The following is a 14,383-nucleotide window of genomic DNA, read 5'->3' on the forward strand; positions in this document are numbered from 1 at the left end:
TCTTTATAGCTTTCTTGAATGCTAGTAGACTGTTAAGTTGATGAGTTTCCTACAACAGGCCATTCCACAGTCTGGGAGCAGCAGAAGAGAAGGTCCTCTGGGTAACAGCTGTTAATCTAGTTTTTGCTAGCTGAAGTAGATTTTTCCCAGAGGACCTGAGTGTGTGGAGCGGATTGTATGGGAGAAGGCAGGTAGCCTGGACCCAAACCATGTAGGGCTTTAAAGGTGATAACCAACACACTTTATACTTTGCTCAGAAACTAATTGGCAGCCAGTGAAGAGATTTTAAAACTGGTGTAATGTGGTCACCCCTAGGTGTACCAGTGACCAACCTGGCTGCCATATTTTGAACTAGTTGACGTTTCTGGACTAGGCACAAAGGTAGCCCTATGTAGAGCACATTGCAGAAGTCGAGCCTTGAAGTTACCAGCACAGGCACTACCATCTTTAGGTCTTCTAACTCTAGGAAGGGGCGCAGCTGGCGTATCAGCCGAAGCTGATAGTAGGCACTCCTGGCCGTCGCATCTATCTGGGTTGTCATTTGCAAGGTTTCATTTCTCCCACATTCAAATTTTTACATCAAAACTTCTTTTTTTCCCTGATTATGGAGAACTTTGCAAATTTTGGTAAATAATTATCAAAAATGAACAGATACAGAATTCTCACCAAAACCTTGGGCATGTCTATACCTACCGGCTTTCTGAGACTCGGAGGGGAGGATCCCAGGCTTTCCAGCTTCCAGGATCCTCCCCCAGTGTCCAAATGGCAGCATGATGTCCTGGAACATCATGATGTCCTGGACATCATGATGTCCTGAAAGTAAGGAGGGACATGGCGAGTGTCATTTTTTGGGTGTGTGTGTGGAATAGAGATGAGAGTGCAATTTTGCTCCACCACAAAGTAAGTTCTTTTAAAAACCAACTGCTCCCCATCCCTACCCCTGATGGGCACGGAGTGCCCCTGTGTAGCTCTATGCCCATTTCCAGAACCCCACTACTCATGGCAAAGAAGGGAAGACCCAGGAGTGGCGGCCACATCACCCGTGTTCCCTGAGATGGTCCCAGGACTGTGGAAATATCAGGAAATCCACGGCCCCAGATATCCTGGGGAAAGTCCCTGGTCATCCCAGGTTGCCCCCGAGATCCCCTGTGCATCATATGGATGCACAGGGACAATCTGGAGATGACTCCAAGATATCTGGCAGGTGTAGACATGCCCCTAGTCACGTGTAATAATTTATTGCAGGGTGTCTAAGGTGCCACTTTGGAAGGGCATCGGCTCAAAAGCCCACAGCCTCGCTGCTGCGAGGCTAAATCGATAAAGCCAAACGGGACAGGAGGGAAAAGCCCACCCCTTGCCCTGCATTCCCACATTTTCCCATCAACAACAACAAAATACTCAGCCTCTCTCTCCAGTAACCAATTGGAGCTTTTTAGCAATGGCCACTGGATAACCCGGAGCATGGTCAAAGTCACCATAAATCGGCACTTTGGAAATACACTTTTGGGCGTGGGGTGGGGAAATCCTGATGTGGCTGCAAGTTGGCGGCTGTGTCATTTAAACAATGCAGTGCTACTGTGCAGCCACTACAGGGATAACAGACTGTATAGACACCCCCTTAGTCATGTGTAACCCTTTTTACATCACAAAACTTACCCACACTTTCAATTGCTACTGAAAAAGAAAAAAAGTAATCTGGGCTTCCGTTAAATATCAAGGCAACAATATGTATTGAAAGGATTTTTAAAAACATTATTTGCATATAAATATTCAAAACCAATGTTTTCCCTACAAACAACCAATTTTGGGTTGTTTGGGGGTGGGGTGGGCTCAGGTTTGGGATAGACAAGAACAGGAAATGGTCGATCAGCCTTAGGTCGGAATCCAAACTCCCTGCACATGATTTAACCCTAAAATGCTGCCAGCCTGGGAAAATGCACTGTTTAGATAAGCCAGAGTGACGTAATGTAAAAGTTCATGCTGAGATAAAGTTTGCTCGGTGGAATAAATCCAGGGATTACCAAGCAAACACTTCCAAGACTAATTTAACTTGTCTGGCTTCCCTTACATAACAGCATCACTTAATGTATCATATCCCTCCCTTATCCACTAAATTAGTATCATTATATCGCACCACTACCTCATTAACTGGGAAATGGAAAGCCACTTAAGGGCATCCAGGTTGCAGCATTACAATTTCACATTTGGAGTCTTCTAAGTTGTTTCAAAACTCACCTCTTCTGCAAGCAGCTGGAAGGAGGCAGGACAGAAAGAGGACAATCCTAATGAATATACATCAGAAACAACATAGAAAGATTTAGCTGTGTGATGCCCATTCAAAACAGCAAGAGATGTTAAAATATTTAGCTGCTTAGCAATGTATACCTTACTGTTGAAGACATGGCACATTGCATTTGATATTCTGCCTAAGCTTCCACCCAGGTTGGATGTAGGGTTCATATGAGGTTGAAAGAAAAACAGGCTGGTCTAGGTCTCCAGGCTAAAGGCACTAGCAGCCTGTCCTGGCCAGTCCTCAGCCTTCTTGACAGACATAAAGTCTCACTCGGCATCTACTAGCAAGTGCTCCTCTGATGTGGCTATTCGAAGTACAGTATCACAAAAGAGTCTCTGTGGTGTGGAGGATAAAGAAATGAAGCATGAGTGTTCCAAGGGAACTGCCCTATTGCTCCAACTCCGTAATGTTCCATGTGGCCCTTTGTGCACTTATGAGCACGAGTGAGACTGCTGCCGGGCTTAAATAAATACATTAAAAAGGTGCTGGATTTAATTTAATGTATTAAATAAATACATTAAAATAGGTGCATGCTTCACATGCAGAAGTTCCCAGGTTTGATCTGCAGCATCTCCAGGTAGGGCTAGAAAAACTCCTGCCTGAAACTCTCAGTATCAACAATACTAGGTTAGATGGACCAATGATCTGGCTCAGTATAAGGCAGATTTCTATGTCCCTAACTTTGGAAATATGGCCACCAAAAGCTCAAGCTGACATATCCTTTTATGACTATATATGCACTATGGTCTAGTTCAGACATATCAAGAAACAATTATTCCCTGCCAGATGAATGATTGTGCACTCCAAGGCTTGCTTGTACACTTCTTCATGTGCCACCTCCTTGTGCATGTGTCAGAGGGCTTTGGAAGTTTTAAACTAACTGTGGTTCTCTATAAAATCCAAACTCAGGAAACTATTATTTGTTTAAACTATGTTTAGTGAGAACAAGCAAGACTCAAACCATGGTTTCAGATCCTGGCTTGTTCTCAAATCACAATTTAAAGAAACTACAGTTCCCTGAGATCACATGTTATGGGAAACTCTGGTAGTTTAAAGGTGGAAGCAGATGTTTCCAATTTCCTCTCACACAAAAGTGGAGAAAAGATAAGCACATGAGCTTGAGGCTTGATGCAGTTCTGCATTCTGGGAAACCATGAAATAGGGTGAGGTGCCTGCCTCAGGCGGCATGCTATGTGTGGTGGATTGATCCCCATGCCCCTGCTACTGTGTGCTGCTTGACCACCTCACTGCACTCCCTAGTCCACTGCTGCTGTCACTGCCACAGCCTGCTCTTCAGATTTTCTCAGAGTGAATAGTGGACAGAAGAACTTTTTGGAGAGCCATACCAACTGCTTTTCTGGCTGACGTTGCTCTCCATGTCTTCTGAACACACACACACACACACCGCAAAAAAGGCAGAAACAACAATGCCTCTTTTGCAGTGAGGGAGAAAGTTCCCAAAAATAGGAGGCAGGATTCAGCCCAGCACTAATCTAAACCCTAAACTCAAATCAAAAGTCATTTTTAAAACAAAGGGAATGAAGCTTCACTTGAACTACCTCAAAGGGAGAACATCTGAGTGAAGGAAGGAATGACCGAAAGAAAGAAATGAGAGGCTATTGTTTCACTCTGTTGTAAAAGACTTACTTGTCCTGTTATAATTTCCTGTTATAATTTATGTCATTACCAGAAGAAACACTGGCAACCTCAGGAGAGTGCTTTCTGGGATCAGCTTGAGTGCGGAATGCATTACTAGTATTCATGTTTTCAATCCCTCCTTAACATGCATTAATACTAAATCAAGAATTTGCATAGCAAACAAAGATGCATTAAAGCCAGAGTTGGCTTTAGAGCTGAAAGAGCAAATCCCTCATCTCTTGAAATATAATGAGACGTTATTCTATGACAGCAGTTAAGATTATATTTCTCATAAACACTACAAACAGTTTTAATAGCTGGAATGGTTACTCTCTTACATAAGCAAAAGTAACGTAAACCAGTTGAGTCTCCAGTGTCTGAATTTGGATTTAAGACTCCATTTGCTACATATTATTGGTCACTGATGACATCATGGAACCTGATTCGGTGTTACGTTCTTAAGAATCTGAACACCTTCACCATGTCAAGAGCTAACGCCAGCTGGGAGAGTCTCATTGTATCAGCATTACAAACTCTAAAGGCACAGGAGGCGAAATCATAGCCTTCTTTACACAATCCATGCAGCTAGAAGCCATTATATATCCACCACATCACCCACACTCTACAGTCAACTGCTGCTCAAAGAGCTTTATTTATTTAAGCATACATGCAACTCTCGTTTCCATCCACAGTGGATCCACTAGGTAGCTGATTATCAGAACACTCATATAAAAAGACAACAGTGGTTTTAATATTTGTATGCTATTATTTCAGTCTTTAGCTGATTAAGTGGGAAAAATTACCTTACTTTTGTGCTGGAGCACAGGTGCTCTCCAGCTCCTATCTCTTTTTTTTTTAAAAAAAAAAAAGGTGGGTGCGACATCCTCCTTCTTCCCTGGACATCACATGCCACATGTGAACACAGGGGGAGGATCTCACGATCAGCATATCACAAGATCCTCCCCACTCCCTCCCATATCGCCGGGAGGTGGAGACATGCCCAAAGAGAGACCATTTTTGTGTTTATCCTGCTCCTATAAATTATATCCGATAGCTTTTCTGATGGATTTTTAAAAATACAGTAAGAAATGCTTTTGGTCATTTTTTTCCTGTTTATTCCCCCCTCCCCAATGGTAGTTATAGTTGGCCTTATTATTAAATGAATTAGTAGGTTGAGTAGTAAAGTCTATGAAGCTACTAAAAGGGCCTCCAAAAGATGACAGTTCCAAATGTGTAATACATTTTTCATACTCTGATCACCCTCACTCTTGCTTTTGCAAGCTTCACAAGCTGTTTCTTGGTTATAAATTGTTAGCTAATTAATACAGCAGAACATTAACTGTCACAGGGCCAAGCTATTCATGTTACACTCTTTGATTGCAACCCTACAATTTTGTGGGCCAAACCACAAATATTTTCAAGGGCTTGGGGATATTAACTTCTCTTTTGATTGACAATTTAGACCCACACAAGACACCTCATACATTAGTTAGAATGAAAGGGGCTATCAGGGATTTGTCAATGAAGTATACATTATACTTAGTAAGTAGATTAGCCACCCACTTAGTAAAATTACAGAAATAAAATGTTTAATTTTTGTGTTAGATAATGAGTTAAAGGTAATTGTATTTCTCATCAATAGAAAATGTATAATTACTCCTAATCTGTATCATTTAAATCAAGTTATCATTGTGTCCTTGCTGAAAGAAAGAATTAAGTACACTTAATATATTAATGATACATACTGGAGAAAAAATTGCATTCGTAGAAGAAATTTAGCATAATTATTGAGAAGAATTTAAAATAAGTTAGCTTTACACCAAGATAAAATAAAATAAATGCTTTCATAGCAAAGAAGTCTTTTAAACCTCTTAGTCCTCATACACACCAAATACCTGATCCATGTATAGGAATCAGTATTGGGCTGCACAATTGCACCCTGCCTCATCTCCTCTCATGCCTGAATCACCCTGCCTCCATTACCCAATTTTAGTGTTACATGATTGTCACCAGACTGGGTTAAAATGAATTTGGGTAAAAGGCTAAATTCAACCCTGTTTTAATCTGGGTTTCCCAAGTGACTTTATGGCAGTGCCCAAGTTCACAATAGTCACATGCAATGCCAAGTTAAGGAGGGGGTAATTCACTCATAAAGGAGATTGAGGGGTGAACGCTCATGTAATCCCACAATCTGTTCCTCCTGATCCCTAAGCCCAGGTTCAGGGCAAACTCTGAGCCTAGCCTAAGTTAAGTCTGTATCAAAACTGGTTCTTTAAATAGCTAATCAACAGTGCAAGAAAATTGGGATGTCCCCCTCCCAAACTAAACCACATGCCACCTAATTAGACTTATCATGTATTCTTATTCTCCATGCCATCCTGGCATGCAAGAATTCAATATTAAAAAGGTAAATGCTGTTGGACTTCAATTCTCATCCATCCTGATACTGTATATCAGGGGAGCAGTAATCCAACAACATCTGGAGGGCCACATGTTCCCCATCCCTTCCCTAGGGAGAAGCAACAGAACACCCCGAAGCCAGCAACAGTGTTCTGTCAGCAGGGGCCCACTGACAAGAGCCCCCTGGACTTGTTCGCCCTCTCAGCTCTACAAGCTGCTTCTTCAGCTGCTTCTTGCTCTGGTCCAGACAATGGTGATGGTAAGGAGGAGGAGCTGTAGACGCCACTGCCTACTTGTTCACTGGATCTCTGACTGACAAGCAAACAAGGGGGAGCTATGATAAGAAAGAGGATGAGGAGTAATAGCAGTTGGTGACATTGGTGGTGAGAAGGTAGACACATTGAGGAAGGAAACCCATTGAAAGGATCTTGCCCAAGTGCCCTCAAAAACATGGATATGGCTCTGGTCATCAGCAATTGGATTAAAATGGGCATCCGATATGGTGGTGAAATGTGACAGACTCCTCAATGCTTGGTTTGCTGGTTTGGAGTCCGTGGACACTGCCAGCTGCCTACCCGCTGTCATGCCGCATGATCTACTGGACAGCCCAGTGAGCGCCATGAGGCCGCCTGTCCCCTTACTGACCCACCATTTTGTGTCAAAATGGTGCCTCGTTATTCTGTGTAAAAGTTCTTTTACCCAAACGGCAATCATAAAGCCATCATTTATGCAAGATTAAAGTCTGTTCATCCCTATTAAAACTAAGCCCCCAAAGATCAGGATATATGAGAGGCTTAGCAATAGATGTGGATAATAATAATAATAATAATAATAATAATAATAATAATAAGGGTCAAGTGTGTCCAACATCAGAGTGTGCCTGGGTCCAACATCAGAGAGATTATTGACAGGTAATAACTATGAATGAACTTCTGGACATAACTACAAGTGGATGATGCTGTCACATACAAAAACCATAATTTTATTTACTTTATTTTTATTTTATCAGAGAATTTATATAACGCTTTTCATTTAAAATAATAATTCCAAAGTTAATTTCAAAGATAAAATAATGATAAAATACCATAAAACCAATCACTAAAAAAACAGAACATTAATAAAACAAAATATCTCATTAAAATAACCAGTGGAGGCTGGCAATGCTAACAGTCAGGAAGACACCTGGGCAAACAAACGTGTCTTAAATTGCGGAAACACTCCACACTAGAAGCCCACCTGATCTCAATGGGAAGAAATTTGGTTGATTGATAACATTTTTTGAATAAGACCATTGTGCATGTATGTAAAAGTCAGCACTGTTCACATGCTACTGCATGTAACACTGCAGTGTGTTTTCATGGACTTTCCCCATAACGTCCAACCACAGTTTCCATTGAGCCAATGGATGTCAATGGAGTGGTGGAAGAGCATCATGGCTTTGTGGGGGCAGCAGCTGCCACAGCCCCCTTCCCACACAAGTCCTGCACTGGAACCCATAAGCAGGTCTAGCTCACTAACATAGCAGCACACTAACTGGAGCAGGAGAAAGCAACTTTCTATTAACTTTTCCTGATGGTTCTATGCCTGCTATTTGGCTCACTTCTGCTTCCCCTGCTTTATTCAGGTAACAGAAAGAAAGAGTTGATGGGTAAAAATCAAGGCATGCTCTATGGAGGACAACCAGCACAAGCAAAAATCTACGTAGTCCTAGGCAGGATCTACACTACTGCTTTAAAATGGTTTATAACAGTAGTAACAACTGTTGAGGCCCAGGACACACTCCACATACAGTTTTCAAAACATTTCAAAGTGTCGTATCGTGCTTGGTCTGGCCCTATTCAGGTGTTATTATAAGTGGTAAAACACATCATGTGAGTGCGGAAAGGGCTGCATCAAGTAGCCCCATCCTTGACATATTACCACATGGCCCCACTCCAGGCATCATGCTTACGTAGAGTCCTTCATGACTACTTATATGACCAATGACAGGATCCATAAGTGCCAACCAATTGGAGAAACCATTCCCTAGTAGCTGTAGAGCAGAAACCAAACCAAATTAAATGAAGACAGGAAGTCCCAATATCACCTGAAGGATTGGCTGAACTCTTACATACCAAGGTCTGAGATCCAATCTCATAAAGGCTAAAAATAAAAATAAAAAGATGAGGCAGGCCAAAACATTACCCATTAAAAAACACCATTAATTTGCAGTATGATTTTATATAGACCTACACAAACCAGACCTTTCCTTGACAGTATAGAAATAAAACTGAAATTTTAATTATACACTGCTTAGTATTTAATGGCGGCCCTACAGGTGTAGCCTAAATGAGATAATCATTTGCAAGCAGATGCGCAGACAAATTCAGCACATTCGTTTGGCATAGAATGTAATACATGCAAATTATTTCTATTAGAATGTTGGTCTTTGTGGCAGGGAATCACTGTTTATTCTCATTCTGTACAGTGCCATGTGCATTGATGGTGCTATATAAAATAATAATAATAATAATAATAATAATAATAGTAATAATAATAATAATAATAATAATAATAATAATAATAATAGCTCTGAAGGGGGGAAAAAGGTACCAAGATTTTTTAGGAAGGCAGGCATGCAAAATTACATTTGTTTGGTATTAGACAGCTAGTAGCTGCTCAGAATATTTGTACTGTTAGCCACTTTAACACCATGTTAGCTATCTTGGTTTGTGACTAGGGATGTGGGAGAAATTCATTCCATTCATATTTTAATGTAAATTTACCAAATTTTTCACTTTCAAGCCACGATGCAGACTGAATCTCAGTTATCCTTCAAAATTTGAACCAATTTTGTAATAGAATTCTCCAATCAAAAATGCATACAAAATGTGCACATTAAAGAAAATAAAGTTTAAATATGCATTACATTAGGAAAATTGCAAAAGTGCACACACAATTGCATGGATTAGGAGAAACGTGCACAACAATGCTTACAAATTTTAATCCAAACTTGGGAGGGGGAATCGGTTTCAAGACAAACCGAAAATAAGGGTGGAATAATCAAAAAGTCAGCAGAAACCAACACCGATAGATTCATCCACACCGATTTGTGGCTGCTTTATCTCTTTTGGAACTGATCACTGAGATACCCATGGAGAATCTAAGGAGAAGTCCAAGGCAGCAAGATAGAAGCATGAACTCTGCTTCTTGCCCAGTGCACAAATGGTCTATTTGCTTATCCTCCTCTCCCACTGCTCAGGACTAACTGGAACTCCTGGGTGAGGAGTACTTTGGGCACTTACCTCCATTTGTTCAACTTTTAATTCCTTATTATTTTTTTATAAATTGCATCTGTAACCCAATTCTGGTTTTTGATGCAAAACCCAGATATATTTGCCGACATGGATCTGATCACAAATCACTCTCAGACATACACAGCCCATTTGGTGACAAACAGAACCAATGTTGTAATTTTTTCTGCAAACCATATATATGTAACATTGGCCATGCAAGTTTATGCTGTCAATTTTACAAATGAAGATCAATATTTCTACTTTTTGTTTCAGCTGTAGAGTGGAGAGTTGAGTAGGCAATTGCCCCAAAGCTTGGAAGCCCTGCTGCTTACCTGCCCCTAAAACCAGCCCTGCACTGATGACCTTTAAAGCCCTAAATGGCTTGAAACCAAGATATTCAAAGGACTACCTACACCCATATAAACCTGCCCAAGCATTAAGATCAGCTATAGAGGCTCAATTTATGTAGTAATTAGGATGGTGGGCATGAGACACAGGACCTTCTCAGTAGTAGAACCATATCTCTGGAACAATTAGCTCCCTCTCTATTTTCTTTTTGGTAGGCACTGAAGACATTTTTATTTCAATCTGTTTTTAAATAAGAGGGTGGATTACAGTTGTTGTAGCTGCATGTTGTTTTCAATGGTTTTAAGTACAGCTTTTCAATCTTATGATGGGTTAAGATGGATCAAAATGAAGTGGTTATACAGTTCTTTCTGTTTATCATTTCAAATGTGAATTCTGAAGTTTGTTCCAAAATGTTTTAGTATGTTTGGTATGCCACTTTGAAAAGAAATTCATATTGCCCAAATGGTTTAGACATCTATTAGAGGCCTAAAACATAGTTTCTTTTGTGCTGGTATATGTTTTGTATTCTTTTAGCTTTACATAATCTGCCCAGAGAACTTTTGTTATTGAGCAGATTAAAAATGTAATAAATAAATAAAAGATAATTAAAACAATGAAGAGGAGATGGAAGCAATTAAAACAATGAATCCTATAAGACTTTAAGTTAAAAACAGAACTGCGGGCCACGAGGAGGCAAAATACACCCCTTATGGGGAAGTAATTCCAAATCTAGGTGCCACCATTGAAACAACCCTTTCTCTTATTGCTACCAATTGTACCTCAGTTATCGGCAGGACGCCTGTAAGAAGAACGTCAGCAACTGAGCAAACATTCCAAACAGGTTCATACGGGAGAGAGGCTATATCTTAAGACTTAAGGAACTTGGTTTTCTGTTGGAGTGTAGCCAGCAGTGGAAACAATTTCTAGAAACAAAACAGATGCCATTTTAATTCAATGCATGTTTTTCACTGTAAGTAACAGTTAAAGAGTTCCCAGTCAATTTAGCCTACAGAATGGATGAATGTTGTTGTAGCTTTCCCAGTCAGCCGAATTCTAAGGAAAATGAATGTGAGAAGGGCTGGCACCTGGTATCCCATGACTGATCTCCAGTCAATAACTACCCATTGAATTTGGCCAACTGAACAGAGCCAAGGACACATTCGAACGTATTGTAGACTTACTTGGATACAAATTGGCCATAATCAAATGCAGGAAGTGTGTCCAAAGCCACTTTACCACAAATAGAAAGCCTGTCTGTCTTCTCCTTTTGATAGTCAGGCAATCTCAGCATGCTATTTAGGAAGTACTGCTATACCTTAGGGCTTGCGATTGCGTCTATCTCCATGGGAACCAACTCCATCAGCATACTCATATGTAACATAAGGCCATATCCTGCACTGCCCATATGGCAGCAGGAACCACCACTGGTGCAATGGGGAGCTTGCAGTTTTTAAATTCTTATTTCCAGAATGGGGCAGATCAGCGGAGCTCACAAAATGGAGCTCCACTGACCTGTCCCAATCCGGAAAAGGGCATTTCTGCACATTTTCAGAGTTCTGTTACAAAGCAGTAACTCTGCATTGCACTAGCAGTAGGGTCCTGCTAGTGCAACAGAATGAGCAAGAACACAGAGGCAGTAGAAGCTACTGACCCTACTCTTATTTGTAGTATATCCTGATACCACCTTTCTGATTTTAGTTCTGACCAGCACGTTCTTTCTGTTGTCCTGCAACCCTTTAACTAATTGTACGACTTGTCTTCTACAGGCAACAGGTTGGCCAGAGAACTGGCTAGTCAAACTGGTTTGTTGGCCAAACAGTTTCCCAAGAGATACCTAGAGAGCATAGGTTGCCCATACAATGCCTTTGTAAAGAGAACCCCAAATCTCACAGATTTGTCTACCAGCTATTCCGTGGTATTTTGGTTGGCTTTGTTGTATTTTGGAATTTCCCCCATTCAGTAGGTCTTATCTGTCACTTAGATTCAAGATCTTTTATTTATTGAAGGAACTGAAGGACCATTCCACCTACCACCATCTCCACTCCCACCCCCAGTGATGGCTTTTTGGTGCCAGGCAAAGATGTTTTCATTGACCCAGGCATTTTAAAATATTTAATCTATTGAAGTTGCTGTTCTGCTGTTTTAAATATTGCTGCTGCTTTACTGTGGTTTTGTAGTCTGCATTTTTTGCATTGTTTTCATTGTTTACAAGTTGGACTTGCAACAAAACATTGCAGTGTGGCATGATCCTGTTCCAGCCAGCCAGCCAGGTCTTCCTCCAGGATACTCTATTCCATTCCCTCTCCCACCTTTTTTTCCCCTCCCATCCCCAACATTCAGTCAGCATTCTGTGTCCATTGAGCATGCTCAGTCCTCATTCAGCATTTTAATAAGGGGAATTTCCAAAGACTGTTTGCACTTTTGCAAACCTTATGTTTCTCTCCCCTACTCTGCTGATCCTGGCCCCTGCACCTCGTGTGTGTGTGTGTGTGTGTGTGTGTGTGTGTGTGTGTGTGTAGCTGTTTTGGTTACATAAGGATCTATACTGAACTTTGGAAATAGAAGGTATGATTTTTCTTCTGTAAATTCCCTCAAAATTTTTATAACTGAAAGGTGTGTACGTTGAGAGTAGGGATGCAGGGATCTTTGTCAGTGCCTTTTGTCTCATCATCTGCTCATTGGCAGAATTCTCTCTCCCCCCACCCAATTTCCCACAATTGTGCAAATTCACATTTGCCCAATCTGCCCTTGCAAAAATGCACACACACACCCCTCCTAAAATATGCAAATCCCCCTATAATGTCCATTTTTATGTTTTAGCTTATGGGGAAAATGCATGTTTGCAACTGGTTTTTTCCCCCACTTTACATATTTTCCTATGTCTAAATTTGCATAAAATTCCAGAGGGAAAAAAAAACATGGTCTGCTGTAAGTGTGAAGAATCCATGCAACTAGGGAAAAGCCAATCTGCTATGGAATCCACAGATCAGATGAATAGAAATCTGAACTCATTTGATTCCATTGTGGATTTCTCCAATGTTTTTAGTTGAGAGACAAGACAGAGAATCAGAACTGATGTGACAATGACTGGCAATATGTTATGTATCAGGGCGAATGGGTCTATGTATGTTTGTGCGCCTGTATGACAGTGGGGTATTCCTGACCACTTTAGATTTGGTTCTACTTCCTTTTTGCAGAGTGACCACTCATCACTAGCATACAACCCCCGAAAGTTAGCCATAAGGATGTGGGGGCCTGTGGCTGAAACAGGTTCTGCATCCCTGTTATATACAGTCAACAGCTGTGTGTGTGTGTGTGTGTTGAATTTTTTTTTTCACTTTCACTATTGTATAGCTACCAAAGTTAAGCACTTTTAAAGCTGAAATCATGTGCACTCTTATGGTAGAGCAAGCCCCATCAAACTCAGTGGAACTCATACCTCAGGATTGTAAGTCACAGATCTTGAACAGGAGATTTAAGAACATGCTTCGTTCTCAACATTGAAATTGACAGGACTTAAAAGTGCTTTCATTTTTTTCCTTGCACAACAGGCCACTGACAAAAACACCACATGTATAACCCTCCAACACTTCTCTCACCCTTTATTTACTATGCTGTCTCTAACATCAGTAACTCCTCCAGCAAGTGAAAATGTTAAGTGTTCAAACAACCAAGCCTTGAATTGCAGACGCAAATATGCAGCTTTGACATATAGAACTATATAAGAGACATACCGATTCATGACATCGCTATTTTCTTCAGGGTCACCCTTTCCCCCTCTTTGCAGACATCACACAGTTTCTCAAGTAAGAAACCTGACAGCTCTGTCATCGGACTTTACAAAGCAGCTGATAAAACCTGACAGGGACAAGAATTATACAATGGTCTGGCTGTGTTTTTAAGAAAAGGCTCAGATGTTCTGCATGCAGCGCTAATGGAAAATGTTGCAGGTTTCTCCCTATGCGGCAGAGTCTTGCTATTTACTGTTTTACTCTGTACAGCACCATGTACATTGATGGTGCTATATAAATAAATAATAATAATAATAATAATACCGTTCTATAACTTTTCATGCTCTGATACTACTCTGCCCTCTGCTGGCTAGTTTGTGGACTTGCAAAAAGGAAGAGAAACAAATATGCAAAACCACATGGACTTGTTAACATGTATTGAGATCAAGTCATATATTTGTCCTCTCAAGAATTATTACCCAAAATTACTAACTGAAGAAAAGTGGACATTAAACGGTGCTATAGATGTTCATTTTAATATGTTAATTCAATTACTGAGGTCAAAGCTGTCATTTTTCAACTTGACAAAATCACCTTTACCTTTATAATAGAGGTATGCACTGACCACAAGATTTGACCCAGATCCCAGTTTGACAATTCGGAAAATGCCTCAATTTTGCTTGGACCAGTTTGGAGGC

At 40.7% G+C, this 14,383-nt stretch overlaps 1 long non-coding RNA gene across 1 annotated transcript in view; it reads right to left on the bottom strand.

The window, feature by feature from the left end:
- Positions 1-13,806, bottom strand: part of LOC134399009 (uncharacterized) — a 265,250-nt gene extending 251,444 nt beyond the window's left edge. The window contains exon 1 of the long non-coding RNA XR_010025472.1: positions 13,689-13,806. This is a non-coding gene — a long non-coding RNA (uncharacterized LOC134399009). The remainder of the gene's footprint in view (positions 1-13,688) is intronic.
- Between the last annotated feature and the right edge of the window lie 577 nt (positions 13,807-14,383).

Source organism: Elgaria multicarinata, chromosome 5, assembly GCF_023053635.1.
Source record: "Elgaria multicarinata webbii isolate HBS135686 ecotype San Diego chromosome 5, rElgMul1.1.pri, whole genome shotgun sequence".
In the NCBI taxonomy this organism is placed as follows: domain Eukaryota; kingdom Metazoa; phylum Chordata; class Lepidosauria; order Squamata; family Anguidae; genus Elgaria; species Elgaria multicarinata.